General features: G+C 35.3%; 1 non-coding gene across 1 annotated transcript; it reads right to left on the bottom strand.

The window, feature by feature from the left end:
* Positions 1-4,286: 4,286 nt before the first annotated feature.
* LOC121204106 (small nucleolar RNA R71) lies at positions 4,287-4,393 on the bottom strand. Its single transcript, XR_005899034.1, has one exon. It is a non-coding gene; the product is annotated as a small nucleolar RNA R71 (small nucleolar RNA).
* Between the last annotated feature and the right edge of the window lie 11,639 nt (positions 4,394-16,032).

Here is a 16,032-nt window from a genome sequence, read left to right on the forward strand (position 1 = left end):
GGTCATTCTGCCATTAAGCTCCATTACCTCCCTAACGGTAATCCTACGTGGCAATCTAAATGGATTTGAAATGACAACTTGGATGTCCAATTGGGATTAAAATAATATTTTAATTAATTAATTAAATTTTGGGGAAAGGTAAAAAGGAGTAGACTTTCCCTCAAATTAATCTCTTTCGATTCCTAATCCAAATCCAAAGAAAATATTCCCACCTTTCCTCACCATCACATTCTTCCCACACAAATTCCCCCAAATCAATCAAATTCACTTGTTCCATATCTCCAATCTGTCTCTCCCTTTTCTCTTTTGTATTGTTTTATTCACTTTCTACACCAAACATCTTTCGTTTCTAACATAACTAAATTATTGTCGGGGAAAATGATATCCTGGCGGTAACCGGGTGCAGAGAACCTAGTCTCCTCTAAAAATTATAATGCTTGGAATTTTGCTAATTATCGTTTGTTAGAAGAGATTCATCTTCCCTCACTTGACTGTTCAACCCCAATCCGACTATCTCCCTACCCTACTTGTTCTACTCCTCTTAGGTTTCTCTTTTCTCCATTTTTCTTCATTACTTATGAACTTTAAAATGGCATGGAATTCAATACTAGTTGTAAACCTCATGTTAGATTAGATCATCTTTCAAGTGGGCAAAAGTTCGAAGGAAGGATTTTTCTAACATTGTTGTACTAAAAGAAATGATTTTTTTTAGAACTTTTGTAGTCTTGTTTCCAGTTTGTTATTTGTTTAGCATTATATTTTACTATTATGTTTAGCAATAGACTAAATGGTTGGCAATCTACCAAGGCCCCTAGTTTCTCCTTCAAGTTAGGCTATGTTGAATTTCTTACTATTCTTGAAACCTGCTCATTGACCTTTCTAAATGCTTCTGCGGTTTTGAATTCATTAAATCATTTGGGAATTCAAATAGGATTGGTTTATCAAATTATTCTTTCTCTTTTGCTTTCTAAGTCATTCATTTACCACTGTCTCATATCGATCATCATCTAACTCTGACTTAATTTTATTATTTTCTGCAAGTAAGCAATTCTTTGGTTCGATATGGATGCTCGATGGCCTGGCAAAGGGTGTGACATACTAAGGTAATCCACTAGGAATTTTGGTTGCTTATGATGAATATGGACTTATTTGTCATTGTTGTTGGAAAACTACCTTTTAAATGTGATTTATTTAGAAACATCTCAAAGACGCTTAACTCATTTGATGTGGTGCAAAACAAATAGCTTTTGCTATTATGACTTTGCCTAATCAAAAGATCTTCTAATGTTGTGTAGTTGCTGAATTTAATTATCCCTTTTGTTGTGTTCAGTATATTTTAGAGGATTACCTTAGTATACCTATATTAAATGTGTTATTAAAAAAAATAAATAGCTGAAATATGTGGGGGCTTTTTACTATTAGTTCCTATGAATTTAGTTCATGTAGTTTAATATGGTTATGTTTAGTTTTAATATTTTTACAATTTTTGAAATTTGCTTTTCCAAGTGGCTTGAATATCCATTTCTTCTTATATACAATGAGCTTAGTTCTATTTGTTGGCTATCCCGAAGTTTCCATGTGGCAATCTTTGCATCCTTATGCTATCGATACATCACAAGAATCGTTGTTTTCATGGCTTTCTACACCAAAGGAGATGTCTACCATTATTGTTGTAATTTAATCAAAAAATACAACTTTTTTGAGCTCTTTTGAGTTTTTTTCCCTTATAATTGTTTCATTTTCCATGGTAAAACAAACAATTTTGGTTTCAGTTTTTTTATTGGTGATTCCAAGCCATTGTTGCAGCTTTTGCTACGGACCAGAATGGTTACGATGTCACTTTTATCACTCATTTGACACATCAGGTGCTCCTTTTTTCTCATTCGAGGTCTTACTTACCAATTAATTAAAAGTTGCACTTTTATTTTTTTTATTTATTTTGGTTGTAAAATTAGCAAAAACAATAACCTTTGATTTACTTTCTTGTAAAATCTAAGTTCACATTTGGCAGAAAAGAATGAAATTTTTGTTCCAATTTATTTGCCACCTATTCTTCTAGTAATGGTACTAAGACAAGTTTAGTTCGGTTACTTCCTTTTCATTTACATGTTATATATTTTTCTGTGAATTCATATTATTATTTTGTCAGGTTTACTAATATTAGAATTTTCGAAACAAAAAATATTATTGCAAAAGAACAAAGAAAAAATTGATGTTTTTGGTAGTTGAAAGGCTATTCGGTGATGATTGATAAACCTCAAAAGTAACATATTTTTAATCCCATGCTTGTCACATTTTTGAATCATTTATCATAAGATTTAGTGAATCTGATGCTCCTAATCCTTTAATTTCATGTTTTATATCTAGATGAGCATATGAAAGGGAAAAGTGCGAGAAAAAGGCCAAAAACGGACAAAATAGGTTTATTCCAGTGCTGTACACGACCCAGACACTTCCACACGGGTAATCCACAAGCCCGTGTTAGACACACAGTCAGACCACACACCCGTGTGTAATGGCCATGTCGACTTAAAACCATATCAGAATTGTACACGGCTTGAGCACCACACGGGCGTGCCACACGGCTGTGTCCCTATCAAGACCTATTTTAATTCTACTCAGAAAAGGCTAATTTTGGGATATTTTGGGCATTCCAAAGTCTATTTAAACACAAGAGAAGAGGATCAAAGGGGACACAGAGAGGAGAAGGCAGGGAATACTCAAAGACAGCCAACGGAATCAGCTCAGAAGCAGGATCTACTTCAACCTGATGATCTCTATTCAATTTCCTTAGAAGTTCTTTGGGTTTTTTATGTTTTGCTGTTTTCCCAATTTTGAGATGTTTTTCCTAATTGTTACAAACTAAACTTCCTAAATACCTAAGGGAGATGAAACCTAAGACAGATCTTATTACTATTTAAATCATATGATAAATACTTGTTCTTATTCTTAATTATGAGTTTTAATCCTTGCTTTAATATTCCAGGATATTAATTTAGGTTTTGATGTGCTTATTTAGTGGAGCAAAAGTCTATGTTTAAGAGTAGATCTTCCATAATTAAGCAGAGTTGCATGCAATCCTAGAGATAAGATGACATAAATCAGCTGGATTAGATTCAAATCTAATAAGGGAGTCCATAAATCGAGTTAATGCGACAATAGGGGTTTTAATTAGAAAGAGATTTCGATTAATCAACCTAGAGTCAATTATTTTTAGTCTCGAGAGAGATATTAACATAAGCTAGGGATTCCTACGAATTAAGTCAAGCGAATAAATCGTCTAATTCAAAGTAATAAGTGAAGTCTAGACGGATTCTTCGGTATTGTCTTCTCCATCAGTTTTCCAAAAGTATTTTCCAACTTCAATCTCTATCATGTTCTTAGTTAATTAGATAGTTAATCTTAGTTTAAAAACATCTCTTTAATTCTAAGGCTAGATTATAAAAAGATAGTAATTACTAGTACTTTTAGTCCTTGTGGATACAATATTTTCGTAACTATACTACTGTTCGATAGGTGCGCTTACCTTAGTCAAATTTTTAGTTAGTTTAGTGACCATCAAGTTTTTGGCACCGTTGCCGGGGACTAAGATATTAGGAACACTTAATTTTTATTACTTTAACCATTTTTATTTTTATTACAATTTAATTTTTTTATTTTAATTACTATTTTTTCTTTTATTTGCTTTCGGCAAGTTTTAATAGTTTATGACTAGAAGAAACCCGTCAGGATCTCTACTTTTTGACAGCAAATTTGAAAGCACAGCTCATAGAAATCATAAAGAGGTAAGACGAAGTCTACGATATATAGAGGAAGAGCACGAGGACGATACCAATAACACCGAGGAGATGGCTGAAAATCAAAATAATCCGCTACCTCCTGTGGTTGCCACAAATCTAGTGAATCAGAATCCTGCTCCTCGTACTATGTATGACTATGCTAAACCCAATTTAATAAATGCTGAATCGAGTATAGTTAGACCTACTATTGCTGCAAATAATTTTGAACTGAAGCCTAACACGATTCAAATGATACAACAGCTTGTTCAGTTTGATGGTTTGCAGGGCGAGGATCCAAACACTCATTTAGCAAATTTTCTGGAATTCTACGACACCTTTAAGATCAATGGCATTTATGACGATGCCATTCGCCTTCGATTATTTCCCTTTTCATTAGGGAATAAGGCTAAATAATGGTTGAACTCATTACCACGAGGGTTAATCACTACTTGGGAACAAATGACCGAAAAATTTTTGCTTAAATATTTTTCGCCAACTAAAAAGGCGAAGTTGAGGAATAATATTTCTTCTTTTGTGCAGATGGATTTAGAAACACTTTATGATTCATGGGACAGATACAAGGATTTACTGAGAATGTGCCCTCACCATGGGTTACCTCTTTGGCTACAGGTTCAAACTTTCCACAACGATTTGAATCCCTCAACTAGACAAATGATCAACGTAGCTGGTGGTGGAACCATCAATAATAAGACACCTGAAGAGGCTTATGAGTTCATAGAAGAGATGTCACTGAATAATTATCAGTGGCGAGTCATGAGGACAAAACCGAAAAAAGTAGTCGACATTTTTAACGTCGACTCGGTTACTATGCTTTCAAATCAGGTAGAACTTTTGAGTAGAAAGATTGATGATTTATTTGGTTCTACGCAGGTACATCCAGTAATGCAGTGCGATGCAAGTGGAGGTGGAACGAACAATTCGAAATACCTACCCTACGGTCCAACATGGAGAACGAGCAAATAAATTATATGGGTAATAATCCTCGACCTAAAAATAATCCTTACAGTAACACTTACAACGCAGCGTGGAGGAACCACCCAAATTTCTCATGGGGAGGCCAAGGGAATCAAAGACCACCACCCCCTCCAGGCTTCCAACAACAACCTTAACAGCAAGATAAAAAGCCAAACCTTGAAGAGCTTTGTCATTTCAGTAGGGGAAACTCATTTTCAAAAAACTGAAACAGCACTTAAAAATCAACAAGCATCGATTCAAGGGCTAAGAATCAAATAGGACAGTTGGCTAAGATGATTTCAGAAAGACCACCAAGGAGTCTGCCTAGTTACACCGTACCCAATCCAAAAGAGCCTGTGAAAGCAGTTACACTAAGGAGTGGGAAAGTATTAGCTGAATCTAAAAAGAAGCTGCCACAAGAAGCTGATAGGAAAGAGGATGAGGAGGTAAAACCTGAAATAAGTGAAAAACCAGTGCTGAGGGAATATAAACCACCAATCTCGTATTCAGTAAAGTTGAAGAAAGACCGCATGGAAGCACAATTCGGTGAATTTCTTGAACTTTTTAAATAGTTGCATATTAACTTACCTTTTGTTGAAGCTATCTCGCAGATGCCTACATATGCAAAATTTTTGAATGAGCTTCTAACAAATAAAAGGAAATTTGAAGAGTTTTCTACAGTAGAACTCAACGAGGAGTGCTCGGCCATACTCCAAAATAAACTACCAACCAAACTAAAAGATCCAGGAAGTTTTACTATTCCCTGCTTAATTGGTAGTTTAAATGTTGAAAAGGCACTAGCTGATTTAGGCACTAGCATTAATTTGATGCCTTACAAAATGTTCAAGCAACTTGGCCTTGGGGAACCAAAACCCACTAAGATGAGTATTCAACTAGCTGATAGATATGTTAAATATTCTAGGGGAATTATTGAAGATGTACTCCTAAAAGTAGATAAATTCATATTCCCTGTTGATTTTGTTGTGCTTGACATGGATAAGGATGTTGAGGTGCCTTTAATTTTAGGTCACCCATTTTTAGCCACTGCTAGGGCTGTTATTAATGTGGGTGACGGTAAACTTGTGCTTAAGGTAGGTGACGAAGACATTATTTTTAAAATTTATGATGCCATAAGATTTTCTAGAGAACAAGATGACTCATGTTATTTTATTGATTCTATTGATCATGCTACTCAAGATTCTATACATGAAATTATTCATAAGGACATGTTGGAACTGTGCCTTGCCCAATGAGAGGAGGAAAATGATGATGATTCTGCGTTAGGTAAGGCAAAAGTCGAATTAAATTCTAATGAGTCTTCACTGAGATAGAAGAGCTATGAGGTTATTGAGGTAAACAAGGAATTAAAATTAAAACCCTCTGTTGAAGAACCTCTTAAATTGGAATTGAAGCAATTACCAAATCACCAAGAATATGCGTTTCTTGGAAATAACTCCACATTACCAGTAATTATTGCTTCAGATTTACAGTTAACCAAAAAGGACTAGTTACTTCAAGTGTTGAAGGAGCATAAAAGAGCTATAGCTTGGAAAATTTTTGACATAAGATGGATCAGTCCTTCTTTCTGCACACATAAAATTTTAATGGAAGATGAATATAAACCTTGCGTGCAAACTCAAAGACGACTGAATCCTAACATGAAAGAAGTCATAAAAGCTAAGGTAATTAAACTTCTAGATGCAGGAATTATTTATCCTATTTCTGACAGTTCTTAGGTAAGTCCTGTAACGGTTGTCACTAAGAAAAGAGGCATGACTGTTGTGGCTAATGAGAAGAATGAATTGATCCCAACATGAACAGTCACAGGATGAAGAGTTTGCATTGACTATATGAAATTGAACGATGCCACAAGAAAATATCAATTTCCCTTACCATTCATTGATCAGATGTCGGAAAGATTATCTGGGCATATGTATTGTTGCTTCCTAAATGGACTCTCTGGTTACTTCCAAATCCCAATAGCTCCTGAGGACCAAGAGAAAACTACATTTACATGTTCGTACGGTATGTTTGATTATCGAATGCCTTTTGGATTATGTAATACCCCTGCTACTTTCCAGCGATGCATGTTGGACATTTTTGATGAACCCGTAGAAGACATTATAGAGGTATTTATGAATGAATTCTCGGTATTTGATAACTCCTTCCATCTTTTCCTTAAAAATTTAAAACGAGTTCTAATAAGATGTGAGGAAACGAACCTTGTACTGAATTGGGAAAAATGTCACTTCATGGTTCGTGAAGGGATTGTGTTAGGCCACAAAATTTCTAGCAAGGGGATCGAGGTTGACAAAGCAAAAGTTGAAACTATTGAAAGATTGCCTCCCCCTAGTTCAGTTAAGGCTATTCGAAGTTTTTTAGGTCATGCTGGATTTTATAGAAGATTTATCAAGGATTTTTCTAAAATAGCTAAACCTTTAACGAATTTACTAGAAAAAGATGTGTCTTTCAATTTCAATTAGGAATGTTTAGAAGCATTTAATACTCTTAAGGATAAATTAATTAATGCTCCAATTGTAGTTGCACCTGATTGGAATTTACCCTTTGAACTAATGTGTGATGCAAGTGATTTTGCAGTAGGTATGGTTCTTGGACAGCTAAAAGACAAGCATTTTCAACCGATCTATTATGCTAGTAAGACATTGACAGCCGCACAAGAAAATTAGACAACGACTGAGAAAGAATTGTTGGATGTGGTTTTTGCATTTGATAAATTTAGACCATATTTAATATTATCTAAAGTTGTTGTTTACACTGACCATTCAGCTCTTCGATACCTCCTTACTAAAACAGATGCAAAGCCTCAACTAGTAAGATGGAAATTATTGTTACAGGAGTTCGATTTAGAAATTCAAGATAAGAAGGGAGCGGAGAATCTTGCAGCAGATCATCTATCCAGATTAGAAAACCCACATTTTAAGGAGCTTGATGAACATGAGATAAATCACTCGTTCCTTGAAGAACAACTTTTTGCTATATCTGACTCCGAGGAACCCTAGTTTGCAGACATTGCGAATTATTTAGCTGCAATGTTACACCAAAAGGGTTGACATATCAGCAAAAGAAGCAATTCTTTACTGATGTTAAAACTACTTTTCGGAGGATCCTTTTCTTTTCCGTATATGTGTAGATCAAGTCATCAGAAGATGCGTTACAAAGTCAGAAGCAATTAATATTTTGGAACAGTGCCACTCAGGACCGACTGGATGACATTACAGTGGGACTAGGACCACACATAAAGTACTCGAATCAGGTTTTTATTGGCCCACACTATTTAAGGACGCCAACAGGTATGTTACTTCTTGTGATAAATGCCAACGAACAGGTAATATCTCTAAACATAACGAAATGCCTCAAACGTGCATGCTTTCATGTGAAATATTTTATGTATGGACTATTGATTTTATGGGACCATTCCCCAACTCATTTGGAATAAATACATCTTAATAGCCGTTGATTATATGTCCAAATGGGTGGAAGGCCAAGCTTTACCTACCAATGATGTTAGAATGGTGGTGAGGTTCCTTAAGAAGCTTTTCTCTCGATTTGGAACACCTAGAGAAATTATCAGTGATAGGGGTACTCATTTCTGCAATGCTCAATTTGATAAAACCCCTAAGAAATATGGAATTTACCACAAAACAGCTACCCCTTACCATCCTCAAACTAGTGGACAAGTCGGAGTCGCAAACTGAGAGCTTAAACGTATCCTAAAAAAGACTGTAAAGTCAAATAGAAAGGATTGGGTAATGAAAGTAGATGATACTTTATGGGCCGATAGAACTGCTTTCTAGGACCCCATAGGAAAATCTCCTTACAGACTTGTTTATGAGAAAAGTTGTCATTTACCATTTGAACTAGAACATAAAGCATTTTGGGCTATAAAATTCCTAAACTTTAATCCCAAACTTGCAGGTGAGAAGAGATTGATGCAGCTGAACGAGTTAGATGAATGGCAAGCTAATGCGTATGAGAACTCGCGATTATATAAGGAAGCAACGAAGCACTGCCATGATGCTTGTTTAAAGCAACACAAGCAATTTGAAGCTAGAGATCTTGTCCTGCTATACAACTCAAGGCTTAAATTGTTTCCTGGGAAGCTAAAATCACGATGGTCAGGTCCTTTCATAGTCCAAACCATTTTTCCATATGGCACAGTAGAGGTAAGTCATCCAACCCAAGGTACTTTCAAGGTAAACGGACGTCATCTTAAACCTTATAACGGTGAGGATTTTAAAGATAATGAAGAGGAACTACAGCTCTGTGAACCTGCCTAAATATAGGACAAGGTAAATTCGAGCTTAGACTTTAAATAAGCGCTCCTCGGGAGGCAACCCGAGCACTAACTCCACTAAATAAGTTTATTTTTCTTTCATTCTTTTTTCATAGTTTAAATGCAGGTATTTTTGACACATACGGCCTAACACACGGGCATGTCCTAGGTCGTGTGCTCACCACGGGTTGGAAACATGAGCATGCTTTGAGCCGTGAAAACTATTACAACCTTTATATTGATATTCGACAGTGGTAAACACGGCTTGGACACACGGGCGTGTCCATGGCCATGTTAAAATAGGACAAACATTTTCCTGAGATAGGATGACACACGGGCTGCGATAATGAGCCACGGCCGTGCGATATGGCCGTTCAAACCACACGGCTATGGGACACGGGCGTGTCTCAGACCGTGGTCAAACTGCACTTAAATTTTCCAACAATTGGCAGAGGCACGAAATGCGACAAATCACCACGGCCGTGCGATGCGGCCGTGTAACCCACACGGTCATGAAACACGAGTGTGCCTGAGGCCGTGTGGGAACCTGAGCACACACTTTGAAAATTTTTAAATCAGAATGGAAAGCGGGCATATCCCACGGCCATGCTCAAAAGCCGTGGACAATTCTGATTACAGAACACGGGCGTGGGAGAAGTGAATGAGAGAGCACACGGCCGTATGATGCGGCCATGTGTTCCACATGGCCTGGACACACGAGTATGTCCACAGGCCGTGGACGATATTGACTTAAAATTTCACAAAAAACATAGGCTAAGAGCGAGACACATGGGCATAAGCCACGGCCGTGTGGTCAAAAAAGGGGTCTACACAATCGTCGCCCCCTTTTTATTTAAAACCCTAACCCTAATTTCCCCTCATTCCTATTTAAACTCCACTATTAACCCATCACACCCTCTTTCACTATTTATCCTTCCTACTCCAGCCACCATCTTCCGACGAGCCACTGGCAACCAACACCCCCACTCCCATTTCCGTCCTCTTTCTTCCTTTCCCTTTCTCCCTCTTTGCTCACCCCCACAGCCCATGACCCCCTATCTTCCCTTGCTCACACAACCACCCATCCTCTAAACCAGACTCCCACCATTTAGCAACAATAAACCATCGCGACCACCACCGACCACCACTATCGGTTTCCTCTTTTGCACCTCTAATTCCTTTACATTATTTTACTTTTGAGTCCATTTATTTTACTTTGTTTTTCTTTTCCTTTTCTTTTTATTTTTATTTTAATTTCATGTTCTAAAAGACTTATATTAGTATATTTTGAATTTCATGTTTATATGGCTGTTTCTTTATAAGTAACCATAACAATCCCTTCGATATAACTCCCTAAAACATTACTGGTGATATCGCAGTTTCAAAAGGTTCAGTCGATTGGTGCTACTCAGGAATATACAAACAATCCTATGGGGAAAGATAATCCATGACCGCCATGTCCTACTTGACCACGACCATAGCCACCACGACACCGACCACCACGACAACCTCTTCGCTTGGCACTGTGATTGTGGAACCCAACCTCTATCACCACCTTCACCTCTGCCTAGTTCCACATGCATATTAGTTCCAATGTCTATAAACCCGCTTTCGCTACTCTAAGGACTACATCCAAATTCAGGGCAGTTTCACTTCTCCCCCTCTTTTATGATATTATGCTTATATTGTTATTACCTATCTTTGTACATTGAGTACAATGTACATCTTAAGTGTGGGGAGGCTATGATATTATGATTATTAGAAAATCTCTGAATTATATCTTGTTCTCAAATAATTTTCTCATATTACTATTAGAATGAATTTTGATTGATTTATGATTTTTATTGATATGTTTTGAATTAAAACATAGGCAATTATGCATTGATTATTTAAACTTGAGGACAATAGAGAATCAAGCATGATAAGTTGCAATTTTGAGAATTAAAATTGCTAGGTTGTTTCCCTGAATCTAGGTAATATCTTAAAGTTTTGAATTTATAGGATTGACATCAAATCCCCATAATTTTTGTGAGATTTTGAGCCGTTTATAGCATATATATTTCTTTCTCACTTTTATTGATGGTTATGAGTGAGTCAATGTTGATTTGTTATTCTAGAACTTGATTCGATTATACATGTCGAGACCACACCTTTGATTTGATATACTGAGATGATAAAGGCACTTAGGTTTTAACCCACTTACCCCATAAAAAGCCTTCCCACATAATTGACCCTTAGTGAACCCCTTTGAGCCTTAATCATTGTTTCTTGATTTTCCCCTTAATGATAACCCACAACTTAACCCTTTTTGACTCGTTAAGAATTTCTCCCTTTTTATTGACTCTATTTTTATCGAGATTTGATTTGATTAATTACCTAACTATGTTCGTCCATTTCAGTTGCTGAATTATTCCTTATTATGTACTTTCCATTATTATTCTTATTCTTAAAAAAATGTATATTTATATTCATATAATTACATATTGTTATAAATAGCTTGGATAAGTTAAAGTTATTATTTTGAGAAAAAGCTCATTGCATTAGTTTTGGATAGTTTTAATTCTAGCACTTGTTTGTAATTCAGTAATTAGCCTTATTTTTCTAAGTTTGGTAATTTATTAAATTAATCTTGATTCTAACCCTCTTTTTCATCCTTTATCCACACCTTTAACCCAAGCCCCATTACAACCCTATTAAAGACCTCTTGATTTGTGTATCATCTCATTTATAGTGATGGAGATTTGATTTTCATACAAGCCTAAGGTAATAACTTTTCATGTTTGACTATTGAGTGCTTAATTATTGAACCTTAAACACTTTGAGTGATTTGAGTGAATCTTCAGTGAAAATGTCAACCCTTGTCGATTTGGAATTAAAGGTAATTATTTGGATAAAGGGGGATACCTATGATCTTATGATTAAAATGCTCAACTTGGATCGTTTGAAACTTTAATGTTCTTTCAGTTGAGCTCTCAATGTATGATTACTTTTGGATTACTTCGTAATAGTTTTTAAGAGAATTATAAGTTGAGAAGAATTTATTTTAATTGTGAGAGGAGGATTTTGCTTGAGGATAAGCAAATGCTTAAGTGTGGGGATATTTGATAAACCTCAAAAGTAACATATTTTTAATCCCATGCTTGGCATATTTTCAGATGATTTATCATAACATTTAATGAATTTGATGCTCCTAATCCTTTAATTTCATGTTTTATATCCAGATGAGCATAGGAAAGCAAAAAGTGTGAGAAAAAGGCCAAAAACGGACAAAATAGGTTTATTTCAGTGCTGCACACGGCCTAGACACTTCCGCACGGGTAATCCACACGTCCGTGTTAGACACACGGTTAGACCACATGCCCGTGTGTAATGGCCGTGTCGACTTAAAACCATATCAAAATTGCACACGACTTGAGCACCACCACACAAGCGTACCACACGGCCGTGTCCCTATTGAGACATATTTTCATTCTACTTGGGAAAGGCTAATTTTGGGCTTTCCAAAGTCTATTTAAACACAAGAGAAGAGGATCAAAGGGGACATGGAGAGGAGAACGCAGGGAATACTTGAAGACAGCCAACGGAATCAGCTCGGAAGCAGGATCTACTTTAACCTGAAGATCTCCATTCAATTTCCTTATAAGTTCTTTGAGTTTCTTTATGTTTTGTTGTTTTCCCAATTTTGAGATGTTTTTCCTAATTGTTATGAACTAAACTCCCTAAATACCTAAGGGAGATGAAACCTAAGACAGATCTTATTACTATTTGAATCATATGATAAATACTTGTTTTTATTCTTAATTATGAGTTTTAATCCTTGCTTTAATATTCCAGGATATTAATTTAGGTATTGATGTGCTTATTTAGTGGAGCAAAAGTCCCTGTTTCAGAGTAGATCTTCCATAATTAAGCGGAGTTGCATGTAATCCTAGAGATAGGACGACATAAATCTATCAAGTTAGAGTCTAATCTAACAAGGGAGTCCATAAATCGAGTTAATGCGACAATAGGGGTTTTAATTAGAAAGAGATTTCGATTAATCAACCAAGAGTTAGTTGTTTTTAATCTCGAGAGAGATATTAACATAAGCTAGGGATTCCTACGAATTAAGTCAAGTGAATAAATCATCTAATTCAGAAGTAATAAGTGAAGTTTAGGTAGATTCTTCCTTGAGTATTGTTTTCTCCATCGGTTTTCCAAAAGTATTTTCCAAATTTAATCTCTGTCGTGTTCTTAGTTAATTAGATAGTTAATCTTAGTTTAAAAACATCTCTTTAATTCTTAGGCTAGATAATAAAAAGATAGTAATTACTAGTACTTTTAGTCCTTGTGGATACAATATTTTCAGTCTCACCATAATACTACTGTTCGATAGGTGCGCTTGCCTTAGTCGAATTTTTAGTTAGTTTAGCAACCATAAATGATCCATGCTTAGAGGTTGTTTTTATTGGGATAAATTTATTTGTTTTGGTATTTCTTTTGGATGAAAAAGAAGAAAAATATTAAGTTAAACTTGTTTTGCTTGATAATTTTATCTGTCATCTCATCGAGTGTTGATCTTTTTGATCTATAATGTTTACCATTTTACTCCCCTTAGAGTATGTGAAGTGAGAATTGAAAACAATGTTTGAAGCTACATCGATTAGTTAGATATTCTAACTTTTGTACCTCTAAAAGTTCGAAAGCATTTATTATATTGCAGTTAAAGCAATTTTGTGTAACTTGTACCTATAATCAAGTGAAACCACTTATTTTATTTTTTTAACTATTTGATTCCTTTGATGCAATCATTTGATAGCATTAACCATTTGATGTAGTTTCCTTTTGATAGTCCTTGAAAATGTTTTTATCTCTAAATAGGAAATGGAGTGAAGAGAATTGGAAAAATAATTTATTTCAGAAGTTTTTATCTCTAGATAGGAAATGTTTTTAATCATTTCTCAAGTAGCTAAGACTACAAAAGTTTATTCCAAATAATCATTTCAATAGTTTAACATTTCAAAAAAACATATTGTTTACAGACCCTAAACTAAGACAAAATGTATTGTCCTATCTATTGTTATCATGGTACAACGCCCGTACGGGTTGGGTCGTGTGGTCACACACACCCCGTGTGGCTTGTGACATGCCCGTATCCTTAACCTGTGTAACTCTCTGTTTGTGACGTCAGCAAAATAATTTGAACCACACGGCCAGGCCACACACCCGTGTGCTAGGCCGTGTCCTCCACACGGCTGAGACATATGGCCGTGTCTCTGCCCGTGTGACTAACACTTAGGCTATTTTCCAAGCCTTTTTGTTGGTTTAATCCTTCACATGCTTAAACACTTCATAGACACATACTATAAATTCAATTTTATGGTTTCATATCCGTTATTAAAACTCAAAATAATATTCGTATGATTACATACATATGAATCACATACTCGTATAATATCTAGTCTAAACACACCCATTCATATTCTTTGGCTTTACCATTTTAACCACTCTCTATACTCTTACACCATGTTCAATAACATACCATTTACTCTCAATGAAAATAGCAAGCATACATATCATGATATAATCTAATCATAGTAATCAAGCCAAATCATATAACCATTTCAGAGGGTAATATCACATAACTTGGATAATTAGGCTTACAAGTTATAACCATCATAAGCCAAATCTCATGGCTATATACAATGTACTAATATAAGCCAACATCTTGGCCAAAACATAAGAGCACATATCAATAATTAAGTCCTTAGACATGCCATTCACTTGAAGACATTAAGATTTATCAATACTCTAAAGGTGGTAGCTTGATAGTGTGTTGCTGCCTCTGACGATCTCCAACCCTAAGCTAACCTATCAACATAACGAAATGGAAAAAAGGGAGTAAGCTTTATATCTTATTAAGTCCATATGAAAATAATAAGCAATTTCATCAACATGTTCTCATGGTAACACAATTGAAATTGCACACAATTCCACTATTTGCTCAAATTCCAGTCAAGCTGTCTATTCAAGTCATAGTCACTAAATTATTAATATATTGAGATACGCAACTCCAAATTAAGATCTGTTAATTTTTCATAAAACTGCACTCACATATCTTCTTATAATAAAATTTTCATAATTTTTGGATTAGCCAATAAGTACAGTTTATTCTTTAAAGACTCCCTTGTTCTACTGTTTGACAGCTTCTACCTTTCCTTATTGAAGATTTATTATCTCTTAGTACAGGATTCGAATGATGTTCTCATCTATTTCTCTTGAAATTATACTCATTAAAAATTTAGTCATATAAATTCTAACCCATAATTATTTTTGTACAATTTTTAGTGATTTTCCAAATTTGAGTCAGGGGAGTCCAAAAGCACTTTGACTCTGTCTCACAAAAGTTTAAATATCTCATAATATGAAACTCTTTTTCTTGCATCGTTTCTTCTATGTGAAACTAGATTCAATAAGATTTAATCTCATTTCTTATTCAATCTCTAATTTAATTTCCAAAATTTTTGGTGGATTTTAAAAGTCACACAAATGTTGCTGTCCAACACTGTTTTAGTGCAATATTATGACGACTATCATAGGATGACATAATAACATGATCACCAAGATTATTCATCATTCAAGCATTCTAGCTCATTAATCAAATATTCATATATATATATACATGAATATACCTTTTCATCATATATCATCTTGTAACAAAGCATTACTCATGAGTATAACATACGTACCTATACATATCCGTAGCATATCGAATAACTTTACCTTCATTACCATGCCCATCTTGGGACTTTCATCGCATCATTCATTATAATACCTGTTGAACACTGGGAATACTATTGGATACACAGAAACTTGCACATAAGTGCCACATAAACATTTGTTGCCAAAGCTACGTTATGACATGTTATACATCCATAATGAACTCGGACCTATCAACGAGCTCTGATGTTACATGTATCGCATCCATTATGAACTCGGACCACT

This window comes from Gossypium hirsutum, chromosome A07 (assembly GCF_007990345.1).
Source record: "Gossypium hirsutum isolate 1008001.06 chromosome A07, Gossypium_hirsutum_v2.1, whole genome shotgun sequence".
Lineage (NCBI taxonomy): Eukaryota > Viridiplantae > Streptophyta > Magnoliopsida > Malvales > Malvaceae > Gossypium > Gossypium hirsutum.